The sequence below is a fragment of the Microchirus variegatus genome, assembly GCF_963457635.1.
Source record: "Microchirus variegatus genome assembly, chromosome: 12".
Taxonomy (NCBI): domain Eukaryota; kingdom Metazoa; phylum Chordata; class Actinopteri; order Pleuronectiformes; family Soleidae; genus Microchirus; species Microchirus variegatus.
The window spans coordinates 24,999,942-25,010,557 of NC_139813.1; positions in this window are offsets into that span (position 1 = coordinate 24,999,942).

Genomic DNA, 10,616 nt, shown 5'->3' on the forward strand with positions numbered 1-10,616 from the left:
TTAAATTTGAACAATATTTAAAACAACATTTGTTGTTGAGTTTTTGTCTTAAAGACGCCATATGTAAGAATGTGGCCAAAAACGGTTACTACACTCAAATTCAAAATCCCGTGGTTCTTTTAAGTTTTGTTTTCTGACGTAACTGGCAACCCGTGGTTGCTCGGCAGCCGAGACTCTACTGACTGCAATGAGTGGTAGACGGCGGTAGGTGGCGCCACATGCCAAAACATGATTTCAAAACATAAAGATGATTTGCAGTCTGCAAAATATTTTTTTATGGCCAGTTAGATTTATTACATAATGCACCTTTAAAGGCACCATATGTAAGAATGTGGCCAAAAACAGTTACTACATTCAAATTCAAAATACAGAGGTCTTTTAGGTTTCGTTTTTTGACGTAACTGGCAACCCCTGGTTGCTCGGCAGCTGAGACTCTACTGACTGCAATGATTGGTAGATGGCGGTAGGTGGCGCCACCTGGCGCCAAAACATGATTTCAAAACATAACCATGATTTGCAGTCTGCAAAATATTTTTTTTAATGCAAATATTTTGACTGTACTGTTGTTGTTGGTGAGTTCAGTTTGTTATATGAACATTATTCCTGAGTCTCTGTGACATATTAAGAGGATTTTACAGCCAGTTGCTTTAGATTTATTACATAATGCACCTTTAATGTCCGAAAGCAGGTCAAAAAACAGGTGCTTTTTGACTCTTCCTGCAACAGCGCCAGTGAAATTACCGTAATAACCACACGTTGGCTTTCAGAAACTGTCATGTAATTACAGTGATGTCAACTGCACTTGCACAAATGTGTCGCCTGCTATACACTCGGTGTTAAAGGGTTAAAGTTGTGTTGAAAAGTGCTGTAATTATTGATAAATAACATCAACAACGTACATCGCCGAGCACAGCTTTGATCAAGCACATCAGCCGACAGCAGAGTTCCCGTGTATATGCTGGTGTCAAGTCTAATTTACAAACCTGTGTGTATAATCAATGGGGGACCATCATCATCATCATCATCATCATCATCATCATCAACAACATAAACGCGTGACATCGCCTCTGGCTGGTCATTCATTAGCCGTTGCTAATGAGTCAACTCCATCTAAAAAAGATGGAGTTGACTAATTACAGAGCCGGAGGATTATTTCCTTTTGTATATCAGAGCGATGGTGACGCTCACATACAATATGTTCCCCATGAAAAAACATCAAAGCAAACATTATTGTGGAATAACCAATTAGAAGAGACATCAGACATCAGATTGATTTGATGGTGACATCACCTCTAACTGTACAGAAACACTGTTTTTACATATTGCTTACATTAAGTTGCTAAAACAGTTTGATCAGATCACGCGGTAAACTTGCTATATGATATTACGGTATTTTAAATAGGAATAGATTCAACTCTAATAAAAAAAATGTATGTACAAGGCCTGGTATACTTCGGGTTCCAACGGGGCATCAACACGGCTTTTGGAACCGGGCCTAAAGACCTCATTGGGTGCGCGTGGACAGAGCATGTGCAAACTAAATTTCCACCCCACCAGTAGGTGGAGTATTGAGCCCCGCTCACCAATCAGGAAAAAAACATTTCAACAACAGAAGAAGTCGTTTCCAGGCCCATGGTTGATGTAGTGGTTAGAGCTCTTGCCTTTGCAGCAAGAAGACCCCGGTTCCTGGGTTCGAGCCCCGTTTTTGAAGAACTTCGGAACAAGGGCCTTTCTGCAAGGAGTTTGCATGTTCTCCCCGTGTGTGCGTGGGTGTTCTCCGGGTTCTCCGGCTTCCTCCCACAGTCCAAAAACATGCGATATGGGGATTAGGTGAATTGGTCATTGGTATATGTGGCCCTGCTATGGACTGGCAAACTGTCCAGGGAGTACCACCCGCCTATCGCCCAATGTCAGCTGAGATAGGCACAGCACTCCCCCCGCGACCCTCTGGTGGAGGATAAAGCGGTAGATGATGGATGGATGGATGGAAGAAGTCGTTGCCAAGGATAGTCGTCCGAGCCTCAACCTGGCAACCCAGGAACCATTTGTGAGCCGCTCGAACCAGACGTGTTCGAGGGAGCTGTAGCATCGTTATCGTCTTCTTCTTTGGTAGGGGATGCGTCCTATTCCCTGCGTCCAAGCTTGTACCGCCACCCAATGGTGAAGTGGGGATACTACAGGACCCTGACGAGTGAGTTTACCAGGGTTCGCGATGTGTGGAAGTATACCAGAGACTTTAGGGCCCTATCCACATGGGAATGCGCTCTTTTTCGGTTTAGTTCATCTTAAAACGTCTTCCTACACACAAAAGCTGCCCAAAATGACTCTCTGCTGCAGAACAGATGCACAAACTCCAAACACAAGAAACAAATCAGACTATCTATGACATCGTAATTTTCCCAAAGTTGCTTTTTGGTTGTGTACACAAAAATGACTCTCAAAACGGTGCAATACAAAAACTTCTCGCCAACTCCCCTGAACTTATATTCTTGTTTGTTTTCAAAGAATCCCGAGAGAAGATTAAACTGTTTCAGCCGTCTGCCAAGGTGCAGGTGGACCATATCTTATTACCGAAAAAAACAAAGAAACTTTGATTTATTACCTTTTACATTTTTAAGCACACACTTATTATTAATTAAGGGCCTAAGTGCATTAGTCCTGAGTCATTTCCACTCTTTAAACGAGCAAAAACTGAATTTGGAATTGCCCTAAATGTACTCACACAATGTTCTTTCTTGGTTAAAATAAATCCCTTGGTGTTTTTTTTTTGTACATATGCCCTCAGACGAGAACATCTCGTAGTCGTTTGGGTCCTTCAACATATATAAAAAAAAAAAAAGTTCCATAGTTCAGCTTGCAAAACCTGGGTAAACATTATTAGGGGCAGGACCAGAGTGGGAGCTCTTCCTTGCGTCTGCAGCTCCCTTCGGTGCAGTGGATACATGCACAGAGATGTGCAGGAGCCAGATGTTGAATCATTCATGTCCTTGTGTTTGAATCTGACGTCCACAGAGACGACGAGACGAGCTTCTGCTGTGGGAAAGTGGTGGAAGTGGGTTTTTTTCTCTCTCTCTTCCCGTTTGTTTTTTTATCCTCTTGTGCTAAATTTAACCTTCAATGTTAGGCAGTAGCATACATAGAGGATATTTTTATTTTTTAGTGCATAGCTCTAGGTGTATTTCAATATGTTGTTGTTGTTGTTGTTGTTTTTTTTTGTCTTTTGAGCAGATACAGTTTTGATATCGGACACAAAGGAAAACCACATGTGGCCTGAACTCTCAGTCAGTTATTCTGGTTCTGGAGGATGTTGTTTTTCCTCCTTCACCTTGAGGCGGTTCTCATTTCTATTCGTCTAAATCAGGGGTTCTCAAATGAAAATGGGGGCCGTGAACTTCTCGTCTGGTCAGGTGGTCCAACCGTTTGACAAAAGCCCACCGTTCTGTCTGAAAATGAACTCAAAATTAATATTTGTGATGATATTGCACAACGTTTCAGAATAAAAGCTTTTGTTTTCAATATGAAATGATGTGAATTTTACCAAAAATATATGTATGTTACAAAATTAATAAATTGTTTTCTCTCGCCTTAAAAAAAGATTGCATTTTAAAGCAAATATCACCTTTAAAATATGCAGTAGTAGCCTAAAAACACATGGAGGTCATGTAACAACATGTGGACATGTGCTGTGCAAAGTCTGATGATGTTGAAATGAAGCAGAGTGAAATTACAGAGGTTTTAGTCAAGAGATGTCTAGGCGTTCTCTCTGTTGGCACAGTTTGGCACCATCTATTTGGCACTATGAATTGTTTAAAGGTTAAATTACTGCAGCAAACAAAACAGTGAAACGGCCGACTTTTGTTTTCAAAGCGTCTCTTTACGTTAACAGTAGCTAAAAGGTGTCGATTACCCTTTTGCAGCTTTTAAAGAGCCTGTGAAGAAAATACAGAGCTTTTCTCTTCACACATTGTATATGTTGTGTGAGAAAATATAGGCTGAAAATATTATGTGAAAAAGAAAATTACAACTGTGGAGTAAAGACTGACAACTGTTTTATGGGGATTTTTAAGTTAAGTTTTTGTGGCTGTTTTGTCTCAACTGTATTGTTTATCCTGGTAACCCATGGGAAGGGTTATTTTGGTACTATTCCTAATGGAAAACCAAACAAAGCTGTTGTTCAACTCGACAAAAACATGATGTTTTTATTCAAATTTGACAATAGCGGTTCATCACACACAAGTCAGACGAGATATTTTTTCTATCACTTTACTCTTGACTTTGATCGGAACTCTCTGAAGATGAAGCCGTTGTTGTGTCCTTCATAAAGACACATTTGAAGTCGTCCTTTCAAGTGTCTTCATTGTCCTTCGTCTTTTTGATTCAGCGACGGCAGAGGTCGTCGTTTTAAAGTTTCTCCGTCTTTGTGTCAGATTTGACTAAATGACGAAAATGTCAGACATTTTAACTGTCAATCACCTGTTCTTTTAAAAAGTAAAGTGCTGATTTTATTTTGTTTTTTTAATAGCTTTTGCTCGGAGAAACAAAGTGGTTTTCAATTTGAATTTTAAATGTCACCTTCAGGGAAATTGGGGGGGGGAGGGGGGGGGGGGACACTTTCATCTATTTTCATCATGTCATTTTATGCACAACATGATGAATAGATTGACATAAAAAGGGATTATACAAGATTATTAAAACGATTATGCTCACACCGGTCCGTGATCAATTATTAACGCGGACACTTTGTTTGAGATGAATCAATAATGACGCGATCACACGCGTTTCCCTGAGTTAACCCTGGACGGAAGGAGCTCTGAGCCTTTTAGTGATGGTTTTACATGTTTTATTTGTTGCCATATTGGTAGTTTATGAATAAAATATTAGTCCAAGTCAAATTTCTCCATCCATCATCTAAAAAAAGAAGGAGAAAAAAAGAGTCAGGGTTGGAGATTTTCCAAACAGTCAGATCATCAACAAGCTCTGCAGAAGCCTGATAACCACAGATTCGAGTGAATCAGGTGTGTTTGGAGCAGGGGAAACATTAAAAAAACATATGCAGGCCCTGATGTAGACCATGTTCTCTCAAAGTAGATAGAAGTCACGAAGATGTCAATCTCGATTTTTGGAAACATCAGGGGAAAAAAGTTTCAGAAACGCGGTAAACTTTTAGAATTCACAAACTTTTGCTTCCAAGCTTCTGAAGTCTGTCCAACACCAGCTTGGTTTTACGAAAGCAGAAAAGACCATATTTACTTATACATGGATGACGCAGCGAGGGCTGGGAAGAAGGTTTGACTTAAGATGGAACCATTGTGTAGAAAAATGGTCTAAAAAAACATAGCATAGATACACAAATTTGGATAAAAATCCAAATCCAAGTTATTTTAGTGAAACATGGCGAAATAAGGATCATTCAAATTGTATGTAATATGTATGTATATATATATATGTATATATATATGTATATGTATGAATATATGTATATATATCTATGTATGTATATATGTATATATATGTCTATGTATGTATATATATATGTATATTTATGTATATATATGTATATGTATGTATATATATATGTATATATGTATATATATGTCTATGTATGTATGTATATGTATATATGTATATGTATGTATATATGTATATATATGTCTATGTATGTATATATGTATATGTATGTATATATGTATATATATGTCTATTTATGTATATATATGTATATGTATGTATATATATGTCTATGTATGTATATATGTCTATGTATGTATATATGTATATGTATGTATATGTATGTATATATATGTCTATGTATGTATATATGTATATATGTATATGTATGTATATATGTATATATATGTCTATGTATGTATATATGTATATGTATGTCTATGTATGTATATATGTATATGTATGTATATATGTATATATATGTCTATGTATGTATATATATATGTATATATGTATATGTATGTATATATGTATATATATGTCTATGTATGTATATATCAATCTTTATTTATATAGCCCACAGTTTACAAAACATAGTTTGTCTCACGGGACTTCACAGGGTTGGTAACATCCTCTGTCCTTAGACCTTCGACCAGGGTAAGGAAAAACTACCAGGGAAAAAAAAAAAAACGTATATATATACGTATAAATGTATATATATATGTAAATATACGTATATATATATATATATATATATATATATATATATATATATATATATATATATATATATATATATATATATATATACACACATATACACATATATATATACATTGTAAACATTAAATAAATAGGTGGCAACATGTAAAATAAAGTGATAATAAGTAGAAACTGGTCAGTAATTGACATAGTTGTTGTGTTTACAACCATGTTTGCTATTTTACTACAGGACAAAGAACACAACACATAAGATATTTAAACCGTCCAATTGTTGGACTTGTTCTACTTTTCCCTCAAACGTAAACAGTTATCAGCAGATCCAGTTCCACAAGAGCTAATTGAGAAGAACTGGCTGTTGTTGCTGTTAATGCTGAGTTCAAAGTGTTGGTGTTAACTCCTATCTGTGCGTGTTTATTTCAGCAGAACATGGTCAGACATCACTTTCTCTTTCTCTTTGTGTTGCAGGGCAATCAGAGTCAGAGTGGAAGCACCTGCTCAGAGCTGCTGACATTCACCGTTGGTCTCCATTGGTTTGAAGAGCACCAATCATCAGCCAGATGATCCCATATAATGCTCTTCACCTGAGGAACTCATGCTTCACTGTGTTACATGGTGCATGTGTTCTTCTGCAACTCAATGTGTGTTAAACTTTTGCTGTTTATGGGAGGGTTTGAGCCTAGATATCGCTGTTGTGTTATATTAACTTGATTTTGTTAAGAACGCTCTGTGTTTTAAGGGGTATTTGGAATGAATAATCAGGCTTTGCTTTGTTTTGTTCCATTCGTTCCTTTGATTTGGCACCAACCTCCCGAACATTCAATAAAAACTTTCTTTTAACGTCCATTAAAACTTGCTTCATTCGAATTTAATTTAATTTGTTTGGAAGAGGACGTAACAGTCGTGGCTCTGTCCCGGACATGATAACTTTCTGTCGTTTGTTGTAAAGATAATTAAAGGCTACAACCACCGAGTCCACTTACTTGTACTTTAATAGGACGACAGTATATGCACTAAAAAATAATCTCCAGCTCCTTGACTTCTGCTCATTTGTCACCGAGGGGGAAACTTTCACTTTATGAGTTTTAACGTTGGCGATTAAAACTGATATGACGATATCGGTACAAAAAATCTTTTAGTGTTTGTTTTAGTAGTTTTTGCCCTGAGGGATTCAACATGGCCTGAAATGGGGTGAAGCGAGTAGAGTCCACTAAATTCTGTAATTGACAGCTTAAGCTCTGCCAATACGAGAGGATAAATGGTCCCAATCTGGAGCTGGTGTCTTCTGATTTGAGCAGATTATCCTGCCGTGTGAGGGATTAACGTCAGGGTCTCGATTTCGGGGGGTTCGACGATAGCGTGGAGCGAGCAGAACCCGCCAAGTTGACAACTTCTTAACTCTAGAAACTGTACAAACTTGAGTTTCTCGGCGCAAAACATCGAACGCGCAACACAACGGCTACACAACTGACGACTGTTGGAAGTTTCTGTGAGATCTCAATACCTGGAATCTCCTCCCTGAAGTGTGTCGGATCAGGGATGTCGAATCCAAGAGGGTCCAATCCGACACCGGTGGAGGAATTTGTGAAAATTGCATCTAAAAAACGACGTGAAATGCTATATTCTTAAGCTCCAGATACCTGTAACTAGGCGTTTTGTGCCTTTTTCGTAGATCTACTGGGATCTGTAAGTTGCAATGTACACGTGTAAATAGTAAATTTGGGTATTATATTGTTCAAAAGTTTGGGCTCACTTATAAATTTCCTTATTTTTGAAGGAATAGCACCTTTTTTCCAATGAATATAACATTAAAATGAATCAGAAATACACTCTATACATTGTTAATGTGGTAAACAACTATTCTATGGTACATTGTGTTTGCTAATCGCGTTAGAAGGCTATTGGATGATTAGAAAACCCTTGTGCAATGATGTTGGCTCAGCTGAAAACAGTTTTATTTTGAACAAAAATCATTATTTCTAATCTTGTCAATGTCTTGACTATATTTTCTATTCATTTTGCAACTCTTTTGATGAATAAAAGTGTGACTTTTAATGGAAAACACACAAAAAAACAGTATCGGTGACCCCAAGCTTTTGAACAGTAGTATATTTCCCTCCATAATAAGCCTTTAACGTAGAGCGCGAGATCTTTTATTTATCTGTATTTGAATAGTTGACAACATTGCATGTCCTAAAGGAGGAGGATAAAAACCCCCGTTGCCAGAATCCGCTCTGCTTCAGCAGAACCAGGCCCTGAGATAAATCTCTAATTCAGTCGTTTTCCCTCAAGGTTATGTGGAGTGCATATATCTCTGGTCCAGAGCCATTACTCAGAATCTGTTCCCGAGGAGCTGCGGCACTGTTGTCACAGCGGAGCGAAGGAGGCGGCGGCCAAGGAGCCAGAGCCAAATATTACCAACGCTCTCTAACTCTGACAATGACGGTGTATTTTTAATTTATTGTAATTTATTCAAAGTTTTTTTTTCCCAGTTGCATCTAAAATGCTAATAAACATATTCTTTAAAAAGTGACTCATGACGACGAGTGGGCTGAAAGAGTGTGTGTGGACCAAGAACAAGTGGGCAGACAACAAAGATAGAAGTTGAGAGTTAAGAAAACGTGTCGGCAAATAATGATGAATAAAAAGAGAGCGATCCACTGTGTGAAATACAGGGGGGGGGGGGGTCTGGACCCCCAACATTTGAGGGGGGTCTAAACTTAGGGCTGGACGATTAACTGAATTTTATTCCTGATTTCAATTTTGGCTTCTCACGATCATAAAAACATTATAATAGAAGAAAAATGGCGTGTGTGTGAATTCCTACGCTAGAAAAACACCTTGAATGCACCCGTGTTACGTGCAGCTGCAGCAAGCGTGTGACGGGTTGTGCAGCAGTGCAAGTAGATTGGTTATTTTTGTTGCTATCATTATTTTAATTTACTATTTTAAAAAAAAATGTTTTTGCTTGTTACTAATGTATTTCTGGTTGTTCTTTTATACTATATTTAAAGGTGCATTATGTAATAAATCATAAAATCCTCCTACTATGTCACAGAGACTCAGGAATAATGTTCATATAACAAACTGAACTCACCAACAACAACAGTACAGACAAAATATTTGCATTAAAACCAAAATATTTTGCAGACTGCAAATCACGTTTATGTTTTGAAATCACGTTTTGGGCGTCATGTGGCGCCACCTACCGCCGTCTACCGATCGTTGCAGTCAGTAGAGTCTCAGCTGCCGAGCAACCGCGGGTTGCCAGTTACGTCAGAAAAACGAAACCGAAAAGACCTCGGTGGTTTGAACTTGAATGCAGTAACCGTTTTTGGCCACATTCTTACATATGGCGCCTTTAAAGTTGAGTTTTGGTGGTTTTGAAATCAATGAATAATCGTGGCTATTAATCACGATTTCAAAGATAATTGTGACTAATATTTTTTTGCCCTAGTTCAAACATATTACGATGTAATATAAAAACATGGTTTTTTGTATTTTTAATATTTTCAATATTTTCATGAACATCTGACAGGGAAAATAGCCAATAATGCAGCGTGGCACCAGGGGTGGTGAAATAGTTTTGCGCAACAAATGGGAGATGGGAGATGGGCCCCCCCCCACCCCCCCCCGATTATGAATGGGTATTTCGCACACTGAGAGGAGTTGCCATATCCAACGCCGCCTTTTCACCTTCTCCGTCTTCATATCCGCTCGAATGTCCAGAGGTTTCCTGGAAAAATGTGTCCTGCAGGAGGAGGAGGAAGAAGACGAGGAGGAGGAGGAAGTGTGGGACGAGAGCAACAGTGCCAGCAAGTTATAAAGATGACTGATGTATGTAGCAGATGGAGAGTGCTTTACGACCTGTACCGGCACTCAATTTAAGTGTGTGTAAAATTGATGGCCGACCATAATTGACCTCCGTAGCCACTACTGTTCTGAAAGCTGTTCCTCCACTTTGAGGAAAGATGGGAAGTCCTTTTTTTTTTTTTTTTTCTGTCTCTGACACAGACGGAATGGTTTGATTAATGCAACTCTGCATGCGGCGGGGGTTGACGTTCTGGAGACGTCACGGACGTGTAATGGATGTTTTCTTTTTTGGGGGGAAAGGAGGCTACAGAAGAGGAAGAAGAAGAAGAAGAAGAAGGCAGATTTGAGCAAGATGAAGGAGAAGAGATTAATAACCGGGGTATAGAAATGAAACGGCGGTTTGAGAGTGATGGCGGAAGCAGGAACGGAGAAATAAAACAGATTTGCGGCAGCTTGAATATCTTGACACCTTCCTCAGGACCGGGCGGATAATGCAACGGCGGCGGCGTCGTCATCGTCGTCGTCTGTGCCCCGAACTACTGACAGCGTGCGTCATTATATCTGACATGCTTTGTGGCCTCGGTGTCAAAGAGATTCACCGCGGATATTACGGCTCTATATAGAGAGACGCCATA